This window comes from Myotis lucifugus, unplaced genomic scaffold, assembly GCF_000147115.1.
Source record: "Myotis lucifugus unplaced genomic scaffold, Myoluc2.0 scaffold_10, whole genome shotgun sequence".
In the NCBI taxonomy this organism is placed as follows: Eukaryota; Metazoa; Chordata; class Mammalia; order Chiroptera; family Vespertilionidae; genus Myotis; species Myotis lucifugus.
The window spans coordinates 8,869,929-8,883,164 of NW_005871058.1; the positions used below are offsets into that span (position 1 = coordinate 8,869,929).

The window sequence follows — 13,236 nt, forward strand, 5'->3', positions numbered from 1 at the left end:
TGTGTGTGTGGGGGAAACCCACACATTGGATTACCAGTATTAGAAGTGCTGTTAATTTGTGAAAGTAAAAGAGACACACTGGAGATGAGGAACTGGGTTTTTCCCTACAAAAGGGAAAAATGAGTGTGTTCTAACCCAATATGTTTTATATATTCTTTTACATGCATACTACTAGACATGAAAAGGGGAAGGAAAGGCAAAAGTGACAAAATTTAAGAAGACATTTTCTAAATAATTCACAAATAGGATAGCTCACCTAAAATAACAATTAAAATGTACTCGAAATTTTATCTAGACCTACAAAATTTATGAAAACCATCTACCCCTCAATAGTTCTGAATCCTTTCCCCTCCCCCCCCCAAAAAAGTTCCTATGGTTTCCTATTAGATTAAATAAACACAAAATGAAGCTTCATGCTCTTGTTTACTTTCATTATTATGTAACTAACCTCACAAAAAGTGTGAATGAAGTTCAGTTTACTTCCCCTCTAGTCTCCCTTCCTTGGCTGTCCTGGATACAACTATAATAGACAACCAATATATTACTAGAAGAAGCAAAGTTGGTTAAATGTTCTTTAAACCACTCAGATTTGAAATATGGCTGATTTATTCAAGATCTAAGCATAAGTGCATTGGATATCTGTTGTTATAAGTTCATCGGCCATTATGTTATACAGTTTCAGTTTTGTTATATCAGTTTCTGGGTGACTTTGTTCTTCAATTTGTGTTCCTACTTGGTTTTACTACATGTGCAAAATTAGGCAGCTATGCTGTAGGGAGCAGAGTACATTTAATCTGCATCCTTGAGGGACATGAGTTGGGATTTGATTAGACATAAAGGTTGTGACTTAACACTAGGAAGGGAACATACTGTAGATTATTTGCTACATGTCCAAGATGGGAGACTAGTTAATTTTTTTAAAAATGTTTTTGATTTTGAGAGAGAGAGAGAAAGAGAAAGAGAGAACTCGATGTGAGAGAGAAACATCATTCGGTTGCTTCCTGTACACACCCCTACCAGGGATCAAACCCACAACCTGGGTGTGTGCCCTGACTATGAATCAAACCAGTCACCTTTCAGTGCATGGGACTGAGAGGGTTAACTTGAAACGCAGGCAGATAGGGCAGAGGTCCAGTGGAAAACAAAGGCAGGTGGAACATAGGCAGGGCAGACACAGCAGTTTGAGCCAGCCTAATCACAGAAACAAACCAAGCAAAATAATAAAATGTTTCTGGACTCAAAACTGGAGGCATGGGAGACCACGGGAGGGCCTGCCACAATAAGGTGTACTGACACAGAAACAGAGAGTTCAGCATAAGAACAGGGGGAGAACACATAGAAACAGAGAAAGTTCAGGTTCGTTGCTGGGCAAGAATAATTGAGGACTACAAAGCTTCAAGGGGGGGGGCAGCCCATTATTGGGGAGTTTGAATCTACTAGACGAGAGAGAGAGAGAGAGAGAGAGAGAGGAATCATTTAGTTTTTGGTTTCTGCAGAGGCAGAAAACTCTACTGGGCTCCTATAGTAGAGATGCCAGGTGTGGCCATGGCAGCTGCTGGCAACTATGGGCTCGAGCAGAACTAGTAGTTTCAGCAGCAGCCACAGGCCTGTGAGTTCCTAGATTTCTGCTCAGCGGAACAAGAGCCCCAGTCTCAAAGACAAGGACGCACTTGCCCATTCTAGGTAACTTCTTTTTCTACTTTTTTCTTCCAATTTTATGGAAGCAGCCTCTTGTGGCTCAGCATAAGTCGGGCAGAACTTGTGGGTAACCTGGGGACCCACTAGCTGAGATTGGCATCTTAAGCTGGAGGCAGTCTTGAGGGACTGAGCTCATGTAATGTGGTATCTGACACTATCTCCAGGTAGATAGTGTTAGAAATAAGTTAAATGGTGTGAAATGTAGCTGGTGTCACAGAATTCCTGTGTTTGAATCTGCTTGTAATAAACTTTCCACTGGGGAAAAAAAACAACCTTGGCTCACCATTCCGGTTATCAGGATGACACTCAACTGAGCCACACCCGCCAGGGCAATGGAAGATTAGTTTTGATCTAATAGGTAAATGGAAGCCACATTAGTATTTGATATAATAATTGCTAACATTTATTGAAGGCAGGCACCGTTTTAAGTGCTTTGCATGTATTAATTTATTTATATTAACAATCCTATAGAGTAGGCACAGCGAATATTTGATTTAGTCACTCCCCAGCCAGGAAGATAGAAACCATTGTAGATATTTCAAACAGGGTATTGAACACAAGGATTTGGGCACAAAAGTATTGAAAGGACTAGAGAAATAAATAAGGAGAAAATAATATAACCACAAGAGGCTGCTTCCATAAAATTGGAAGAAAAAAGTAGAAAAAGAAGTTACCCAAAATGGGCAAGTGTGTCCTTGTCTTTGAGACTGGGGCTCTTGTTCCGCTGAGCAGAAATCTAGGAACTCACAGGCCTGTGGCTGCTGCTGAAACTACTAGTTCTGCTCGAGCCCACAGTTGCCAGCAGCTGCCACGGACACACCTGGCATCTCTACTATAGGAGCCCAGCAGAGTTTTCTGCCTCTGCAGAAACCAAAAACTAAATGATTCCTCCCTCTCTCTCTCTCTCTCTCTCTCTCTCTCTCTCTCTCTCTCTCTCTGTCTCTCTCATGTTTTATAGTTTTTTCTTTTACTTTTAAAATGGATTTGCAATCTCTCTGCACAAACTAAGTTCCAGAATCTAATTCAATGACTCTCTGTTCTCTTCACTTTTCAATAACACATGGCATGTCCCTCTAGCAGAGCTTTTCAGAAACCCACTAGAGAGAAGGTCTAGGAAATGTTAGTGTGGGAAGGTGGGAATGAGCTGGTGAGCAAATAAAAACACAGAGTTTGAATAACTTCTGCACAATGAGCAAATAAAAACACAGAGTTTGAATAACTTCTGCACAATTAGTCACACAATTAGTCACACAATTAGTAAGTGGCAGAGCTGGGATTCTAACTCAGGCCTCTACTTGCCTTTACTGTGTCATTCACTCATGTTGGGCTCACCTCCACCTTAATAAGTGCTCATGTTTTCCCCCTGCTTGAAATGCCCTTTCAGCTTCTCTCAAGCCCTGATCCAATGAGAGAATTATAGATTGTTAGATGTGAAAGCAACCTTAAAATAGTTACTCCCAGTCAGTAAAGTTGGAAATGAAATCTTTCACTCCTTTACCCTTTATACTTCTGTATTTCAATTAATCTATACTAATAAAAGTGTAATATGCTAATTAGACCGGGTCGACCGGCCATCTTCTGGATATCTGACTTCCTTCCCGGACAAAGCCATGGGGGCCAAGGCAGAGGCAGTTAGGGGCAATCAGGACAGCAGAGGAGGGCAGTTAGGGGCAATCAGGCAGGCAGGCAGAGAGGTTAGGGGCGATCAGGCCCAGATTGCGAGAGGAATGTCCGACTGCCGGTTTAGGCCTGATCCCAAGGGGTCCCTGATTGAAGAGGGTGCAGGCTGGGCTGAGGGAACCCCCCCCCACCTCCATGCACGAATTTCATGCACCTAGCCAATAGTCTTTTTATAAGCATGTATTATTCTAGTAATTAGATGATAATAACAATGGAGATGATAGGTGACGATAGATGATAGATAGATAGATAGATAGATAGATAGATAGATAGATAGATGATAGATAGATAGATGATAGATAGAACAATAAACTCAACTCTTGGCATGTTTTCTTGGGTCTTTCTGCCACAAAAATATTCTTCAGTGATTTGACTGCAAATAAAGGAGGAGCAGATACTATTGTTTAGACAATAAGTTGATTAACATAGAAAGTCCTTAACACAGGCAAGAGTGTTCAAATACTTTTGATCCAAATAAACTTTATTTCACGTGCATATATGCAAAAGAATAATGTGGGTGAGAATTCCTTACAATGTATACTGAAAGCAGGAATCATTGCTCAAGGTCCTGCTTCAATCTTCTGCACTCTCCTGATGAGACACAGTCTAATCCCCCAAACTCCTGTGTATTCTCCAATCCCTAAAGCACTCTCCTCCTACTTGCCTCTGACTATGCTCCCCATAAACACTCTAAATAGCTTGTCATCCTTTTTGCCTTTAGAGGTCCTATAGTTTTTTAAAACCTTATTTCTATGTATGTCCTCTTTAGAAGATACTTTTCGAAAGAGGACATACAGAAGGCCAAGAGACATATGAAAACATGCTCAAAATCACTATTCATCCAAGAGATGCAACTCAAAATGACATTGAGATACCATCTCCCACCTGTCAGAATGGCTATCATCAACAAATCAACAAAGGACAAGTGCTGGAGAGGATGCGGAGAAAAAGGAACCCTCATGCACTGCTGGTAGGAATGCAGACTGGTATAGCCAATGTGAAGAACAGTATGGAGTTTCCTCAAAAAGCTGGAAATGGAACTCCCATTTGACCCAGTGATCCCAGTTCTAGGAATATATCCCAAGAAACTAGAAACACCAATCAGAAAGGATGTATGCACCCCTATGTTCATAGCAGCACAATTTACAATAGCTAAGATTTAGAAACAGCCTAAGTGCTCATCAGCAGATGAGTGGATTAGAAAACTGTGGTACATCTAAACAATGAAATGCTATGCTGCTGTGAAAAGGAAGGAACTCCTACCATTTGCAACAGCATGGATGGACCTGGAGAGCATTACGCTAAACGAAATAAGTCAGTCAGAGAAAGATAAATATCACATGATCTCACTCATCTGTGGATTATAATGAACAACATAAACTGATGAACAAAAACAGATCCAGAGATAGAGAAGCATCGATCAGACCGTCAAACCTCAGAGGGAAGGCAAGGGAGGGTGCGGGGAAGGGGGAGAGATCAACCAAAGGACTTGTATGTATGCATATAAGCATAACCAATGGACACAGACACTAGGGGGGTGAGGGCACAAGCGGGGAGTGGAGGGGCAATGGGGGGATAAGGACATATATGTAATGGTTTAATCAATAAAGAAAAAAAATGAAAATCACAAGACACAGTAAGAGGAGATAAAAAAAATCAATGGAAAAAATCCTCAGGTAAGGATTAACAATAAATAAATAAATAGGGGGGGAGACCGTATTTCTACCTTATCTTATTTCTATCTTAAGACTTTCCTAGCTTGTCCCAGGCTAAATATACTGTTGCCTATTTAAATATACTTATGCTCTACTATTTTATTTCTACATTTATATTATTACAGCCTGAGTTGTATTACAATTTTTTGTGTGTATGGGTGCATATTTCTACTAGATTGTGAATCTCAAGAAATAAGGACATAGTTTAATTTATCTGATGTAGGCGTGGCACATTTCTTTACACACGTTTAGCATTTAAAAGATGTTATTCGAGATTCATTACATGGTGTTGTGCAGGTCATTCCTCCCAACCATTCCCAACCTTCACCCTCACATACCATAGAGTCATTTTGGTGCATTTCTAAAACAAAACAAAAGCAAACATTTAGAAAGTGAGTAGCTTATGAACAGAGTATTCTCTACCTAACAATGCTGTGTCCTGCAGAAAATTTCTGAGAAGTGTGCTCTCCCACTTCTGTTTATTACTTTTCTTATCTGATAACATTTAGAAATGACTCATTTTGAAACACTTCCTGTAAAGTCAAATAGTCGTCAAAAATGTGGAGTTTATCAACATAAAGGAAAAGAGAAAAGAAAGAGGAAGAGCTCAGCAAATTTCCTAAACATACTTCATGACTCTATTAAGTGTGAGGACGTGACAGACAGGAGGTGGAGGGCTCCAGATCCGTGCTAAAGCCTTCAGCTACTGTCTCAGCTTTCTGGTAAGAAACCCTCAACCTTCCTAATGCCGCGACCCTTTAATACAGTTCCTCATGTTGTGGTGACCCCCAACCATAAAATTATTTTCGTTGCTACTTCATAACTGTAATTTTGCTACTGTTATGAATTATAATGTAAATATCTGATATGCAGGATGTATTTTCATTGTTACAAATTGAACATAATTAAAGCATAGTGATTAATCACAAAAACAATATGAGAACCGCTGCCCTAGACCCACTTGATGACTTGAGCCTAGTTTGTTTTGCTTATTATACATGATGATTGCAGGGTCATTATCTTCTGTTTCCCTTTATTCCTTCCCAACTTATACATCATTTCTTTTTTCTACATGTGCACCTTTCTTCTTCTAAATATTCCACATTCTATATATCTTTGCTTTTAATATATTCATTCTGAACTAATAGTGAATTTTTATGTCATTTTCCCCCCTCTCTTAAATCAGCTATGATTCACCTTCTGACTTTTGATTTCCATTTTCTCCAAAAGTTTTGTTTTGCAAATCATTGATTGCCTAGTATATAGAGACACATTGTTATATACATATATATGCATATATATTCTTATTCTATTTCTCTTATTTTTATTTATCCTTTTTCTTATTCCTTCTTGCTACTGACTCCTTTCCTATCATTAGTATTTGATTCTGGAATCTACTTTTCCTATCATAGTTGAATTTTAGTTTTAAATTTTACTTATCTTTTTAGTTACTGCAGTCAACTCAGTATTTAAAATAAAATAAAGAAATTCTCTATTTTTTTATTTAAAATTCTTTATTGTTGAAAGTATTACATATGTCTCCTTTTTCCCCCATTGACTTCTCCCCCGCCACTCCCACCCCCAGCACATGCCCTCCCCCGCTACTGTCTGTGTTCATCGGTTATGCATGCATACAAGTCCTTTGGTTGATCTCTTATTCCTCCTCCACCCTTTTCTGACTTCCCTCTGAGGTTTGACAGTCTGCTCATTGTTTCTATGTCTCTGGGTCTATTTTTGTTCATCAGTTTACTCTCTATTTATCTTAAATGTAGAGGTATTTTATAGTCAAAACACTTGAAGAATCATAAAAAGTCATCTTATTCTGAAAGACTTTAAAACTCTGATTTATATATACTTCATTTCAAGACAGATAATATGTGATATTTAAAAAAGCTCACACTGGATGACTCAATTGCTTTATATTGGAATTTTGCTTTTGTCAGTCTTTAATACTTCAGTTTGTGCAGCTCTCAGAACCTTTCCCTTTGTTAACAATACCAAAGGTGAAGGGGGGGGCATGTATGAATAAAATTACCCCACATATCAGAAACCAACCAGCTGGCAGCTTAGTACGTCCATTGCTGTAAGGAGGGGTGAAATTATCAGAACAATTCATATTGTAGTTACTAGAGACTGAAAAACAATAACTAGAACACCTAGTAAAAGTCCAACATTCGCCACAGGGAGCTACTATAGCAACCCTAAGAGAAAACAATCCTACATCCTTTTCCAGGACAGTGGGTCCCAAGGCATAAAGGTCCCTGTATGTGACTTTCTTCCCAAAATGAATAGAATGAGTATAATTCTGTATATTAGCAATAGGTGTCCCAAGTCCTACTAGGCAAGATGGAAAGGATCATTCTACATAGGTCCCTCCTTGAGGTGTTCCCTGGGTTCAGTCACCCATTTTTCCCCTCTGGCACCCTCTTCACTTTGGTGTGATGGATTCTGGGCTTTACCCCTGCCAGCTTCAGAGTAGTTGGAGTGGTGACAAACACACCCCAGGGTCCTTCCTGTCCATGTTGATCGTCCATGTTTTGAGTAGAGCTCTGTCTCCTGCTAAGAAGGAATGTGGGGGGGGGGGGGGGGGGGGATCCCTAGCACATGCCAAACCATTAATTACAGTCAGTGTTTGATTAAGATGCTGGGTTGAGTTTATATATGATACCCAAGGCTGAGGAAACCTGAGGAGTGATTTGGGTCCTGAGGCAGTCACAGAGTCATCTATCTAGTTTTGCTGCTTTTCTGGGCCTGCAGCTGAAATACAACTGAGGCCTAGATGTTATCTTTAGGCAAGAAAATGTCAGGGGGTCTAAACTGCCTGACTAGTGATATGAAAGGGGAGGATTGGTTACCTTGGGAGCGAGGTTCTTGTTTTCCCAGTTTTGTTGCTTGCTAGGCATCTGGAGCTTTCTGTCCAGGTGAGTTTCTGCATCTGGCCCATCGTCCTTGCTCTGAGGGTCTAACATTCTGTGGGTCTGGCTAACATTTCCCCCCATAAAGATTTTTGGTCCTGAATTCTTTCAGAGAAAAGGGGGCATCAGGCCTCTTCTATAGACACTATCTGCTGGAAGGTGGAGATATTTTCCTTTAGAGCCAAAAATCCTTGCTCTCTGTCAGAGGGAAGATGAGGCCTGGGCATAAAAGGAGGTTGTGATGGTATATATGGGTGGTATCTCCTGAGTACAAGTGGGGCTTGTAACCTGGTGGAGACAAACTGTTTTATAAATTTTAGTATTATTGGGGAAAGCTAGAACAATAAGAATTATGACAAATGGTGTGGTGAAAGGAAAGAGACATTAGTTTGGAGGATTGTAGCCAAATATTTATGAAAACTAGGAAAAAATTCAGAGTCTAGTTTAAACTTTGAAGATAATGAACTGAACTAGAGTCTAACATTGCGACTGTGTATATGGAATCTATTGAAACACATTCTCCCCCCCCCCCCCCGCCTAAAATCACCCTAATTTTTATTAAATAGCCAAATTAAGACCAATTTATTTACTGTATTTAGTTTAGTTTCAATATGGCCTGATTGTTTGCATGAACACAAGAATAGCAATTGATTATATAGGCTTTCAAAAATTTGCTTTGTTGGAATCTCAAGATTGAGCCTTAATTAGCCTCTAGGGCAAAGATGCTGAGCCACCTACTTGCCACCAAGTTTGCCTGCAATACCTGTAGAATGGGGTGAATCCCTCAAGTTTTTGATATTCCCAATGATGTCTTGAGGTTCCTTCCTTGCCATCTCTCAGGAAAGCAACCCTTGTTCCTTACCTGGAAAGACTGCCATGAACCACGGGATCAAACAAGGTAGCAGGCCATTTCTTGTAAGTGACTTTTGATTGGCTTCAATCCGTTTTGAGAATGCTTTCTGGTGATGCCCAGAGTCTAAGCATGTCTCTCTCAGACATAACATTCCAGTCAAAGTCTTAGTTAATAAAACCATAATTGGTTTTATTGAATTCATGCAAAGAAACTTATTGCCATGACTTACTCATTAAGAATTACCAAATTCTCAAGGGCGGGGGAAAAAGGAGACATATGTAATACCCTTTGTAATACTTTAAGCAATAAAAAAAAAAGGAAGGGAAACAAACAAAAAAAAGAATTACCAAATTCTGGAGTGATGAGATAGGGAGAAAAATATAAAAGCTCCCATATTGCTTATGAAGGTCTAATTTATCAAATTGTTCTAGGGAATGAAAACAAGCTTTCTTATATTTTAAAGAGATGACCTGACCTGCTTAGAAACCTATAATTTAGAGTAAGTCAGAATCCTTGTTATGAATCTTTCCAAAGACTTAACTAATGTATTTGTAAATGCATCAGAGCAAAATAATGATGGTCTGTAAATGACAAACTTGAGTGACATTGTTATAGACTTGACCATAAAACAATTGACAAAGAATCTTGCTTTTCTGTAGGATATCACATAAGACAATTTTTGGTAAATAATAATTATTATGAAATGACATAAAAAAACAATATAAAGTTTAGAATATATATATATATATATATATATATATATATATATATATATCGAACAAGATGCAAGGTTTTAAAAGTATTGAGCACTGGAGACAATTTATAAATGCCCCAATGTGTGGATTACAAACATCTGAAGTACTACTGCCAGATGCTTCCCATAGGGAAACATTACTCTAGGCTTGTCCAGTGTCACTGACAAGAAACCTGTTATTCCTGAAAATTTCCTTTTGAACTTGACTCTGAATCTTTGCAAGTTCCTTCCTAGAGGAGACTGAAATTTCTAGAATATTCATATTAACAAAAATATATATGTATTATTACTTGGCAAAACTTCCCATGTAATTTTTCAAGCATATTAAATGGGCCTAATTAGTTTAAAAATTTAGGAGAGAGAATGAATCCTTGAGGTATTCCAGGGCCGGTGGAATAGCTCAAAGTTGTTTCTCTGTTGAAAAAGTCTTTTTCTTTTTTAAATATATATTTTATTGATTTTTTACAGAGAGGAAAGGAGAGGGATAGAAAGTTAGAAACATCGATGAGAGAGAAACATCGATCAGCTGCCTCCTGCACACCCCCCACTGGGGATGTGCCCGCAACCAAGGTACATACCCTTGACCGGAATCGAACCTGGGACCTTTCAGTCCCCAGGCCGACGCCCTATCCACTGAGCCAAACCAGTTAGGGCTGAAAAAGTCTTTTGAAATTTAAACTTTGGGAAGGTTGTCATATATACTTAACCAACATATTATATTTTAAATCTTTTGTAAATCTAGGCAGAACAAAATGTTAACAAAAGAAACATTCAAACCTTAAAAAATTTTTGTGAGTTTATTTGAATCAAACTATCATCAATTGCCCATTATCTCAACATATTGAGATAATGCTCCAGAGAAAGGTGATTTACACCTATTTTTATAAATTAACCATCAAAGGAGGAGATGTAAGTGGGTTACATGAAATTTGTTGGTATAGATTAGGGAGGTTGGAAAAAGTAAAGGGGGGCTGGAACCTCTGGAATTGGATAAAAAGTTAAATGATAGACATGTGCTTCTTTTACATAGGTGGGCATAATTAACACTCAACAATTAATAAGATAACAACAACAATAATACTGAGGGAATTGGTGATCTGCGCCCTGGCACCATTTGTTGTGCCCTTCTCGGTCAGAAAAAGGGAAGTTACAAGTTACCCTGACATTTCACAGTTATGTTATCTTAGATGCAAAAAGACAACAAGCTCAGTAAAGATCGAAGTTGATCTTTGTCAGGGAAGGTACTGGCCTAGGGCATGAATACCCATTATAAACTGCTTTTTAATGAAAAGGTTTTAACTTCAGACCATCCTTTGTGGTTACTTTAGGTCTATGAATTTGCAAGGCCACCATGCAGGCCTTCCTTGAGTTAGTCAGATTAGCATGTGGCTCCTTTTCATCCACAAAAGGTATATAGCTTAATGGTAACAATTTTAAAGGCTGTTAATTAAACTTAAACCAGTTTTGATATTAAATATTTTGTCTAGACCATAGGATTCTATTGAATTTATGTAAGTATTCAATTTCTGTAGGCCAATAAAATATTATACCCTAGTAGTGCCATCCAAACATTACATATAACATACAGACACATACATGAAGACCATAAAAACCAGCATTTCTTAGATTGACATTTATGAACACACTTGAAACACACTCACTTCAAGAAACACACCTTCAACAAAGCACTAGACATTACATCAACTGCTCCAAATTTACTTTATAGAGTTTCTGTAACAAAAGCTATAATCAGGTGAACTTAAACTTGTCTAGCAGTAATGTTTTGGAATTTCATGCTATTTTAGAATATCTAGGTATTTATCATTTAACTCAGCAATGCTCCAAAGCTTTTAAGTTACAAAGACTTTGGAAAATTATGTATAGGCATATGAGGCTGGAGAAAAGGCGGGAGGGGAGAGGAGGGAGCAGGCCTCGCTGCGTGCTCCCAGGCCTCCAGCAGCTTGGATTTAAAACTGCCACATTTTGCCTGACTGGTTTGGCTCAGTGGATAGAGCGTCGGCCTGCAGATGCAAGGGTCCCAGGTTTGATTCCGGTCAAGGGCATGTACCTTGGTTGCGGGCACATCCCCAGTAGGGGCGTGCAGGAGGCAGCTGATCGATGTTTCTCTCATCGATGTTTCTAACTCTATCCCTCTCCCTTCCTCTCTGTAAAAAATCAATAAAATATTTTTTTTTAAAAGAAAGTGAAAAGGCAAACAAAATTAAACATGCTTTTAAAAAAATTAAAAAAAAATAAACTGCCACATTTTTCCTTAGAGATACATGCTAAATTGTGTGGTAATGAGTTCTGTTTCTGATAATAGCCTGACCGTTACGTGTTTGCAGTTTTTGTAGTAAAGAAAGTTGCTCTTTGGGAAGGGAGGTGGCAAGAAGGCGAAATCAGGGGTTTCGCGTGGTTTTAGGGGGCTGGGAGTGGCGGCATAAACAATAGGACAGGAGAAGCAGAGTTCAGGGTGGTGATGGAGCTCAAAGAAGCCCTGAACATAGGGAATCTCGGACCATTTGCCCAGGCAGTGGCAGTATAAATCCAATTGGAGAATGGTGGATACTTAAGAGTGCCATCCTGGGGCCAGATCTCCTGATGTACAGTCATGGGCCCTAGCTGGTTTGGCTCAGTGGATAGAGCATCGGCCTGTGGACTGAAGGGTCCCAGGTTCAATTCCAGTCAAGGGCACATGCCTGGGTTGTGGGTTCGATCCCCAGTGTGGGGCATACAGGAGGCAGCCAATCAATGATTCTCTCCCATCATTGATGTTTCAATCTCTCTCTCCCTCTCCCTTCCTCTCTGAAATCAATAAAAATATATTTAAAAAAATAAATTAGACAATGTGTGGCCATGCTGTATTGCAATAAAAAAAGAGGCACTGCCCTGACCGGTTTGGCTCAGTGGATAGAGCGTCGGCCTGCGGACTGAGGGGTCCCAGGTTCGATTCCGGTCAAGGGCATGTACCTGGGTTGCGGGCACATCCCCAGTAGGGGGCGTGCAGGAGGCAGCTGATCGATGTTTCTCTCTCATCGATGTTTCTAACTCTCTATCTCTCTCCCTTCCTCTCTGTAAAAAACCAATAATATATATATATAGGCACTTGTGTCTAATTCTGTCTCCTAAATGGAGGGCCTTAAGAGTCTGTTAAAGGCAGGCCAGAGGTGAGTCCCTAGGAAGGGTTGAGGTTGAATTGCCCATGGTGTTACTCCACACGGGCATTTGCAGGGAGAAAACAATGGCCAGTGTCCCAGCCTGGTTGCTGCCCCTTCCTTGTGCTGAAGCTTATTCTAGGAGGCATCCCTCAATGACTAGAAAAGACTCTGTTCGGGACTCAGTGACCCCCAGTGGCTAGGGATAAAGAGGGGTGCCCCCGCTATGCCAAAACTTACATGCCGAATCTCACAGTCCCCCAAATAAAATCTTACGGGGCGTTTTGGACCAGGATTTGGGCGGTGTGTGGTTTTCATAGTGTGCCTCCATTGCTTGGACATGTGCTTGCCACCGGCGAGCTGCCTAGAGCAATCTTGCCCATCCCAAGCCCAGTTTATCCTGTCACAGAATCTTCTAGTGGCAGCCACAGTAGAGGCTTTTATTTTATTTTTTAATATATTTTAA

At 39.8% G+C, this 13,236-nt stretch overlaps 1 protein-coding gene across 1 annotated transcript in view; it reads left to right on the forward strand.

The window, feature by feature from the left end:
- The first annotated feature begins 5,223 nt into the window (after positions 1 to 5,223).
- Positions 5,224 to 13,236, forward strand: part of C3AR1 (complement C3a receptor 1) — a 16,177-nt gene continuing 8,164 nt past the window's right edge. The window contains exon 1 of the mRNA XM_006084204.3: positions 5,224 to 5,815. The gene's annotated coding sequence lies outside the window, so the exon portion shown is untranslated. The remainder of the gene's footprint in view (positions 5,816 to 13,236) is intronic.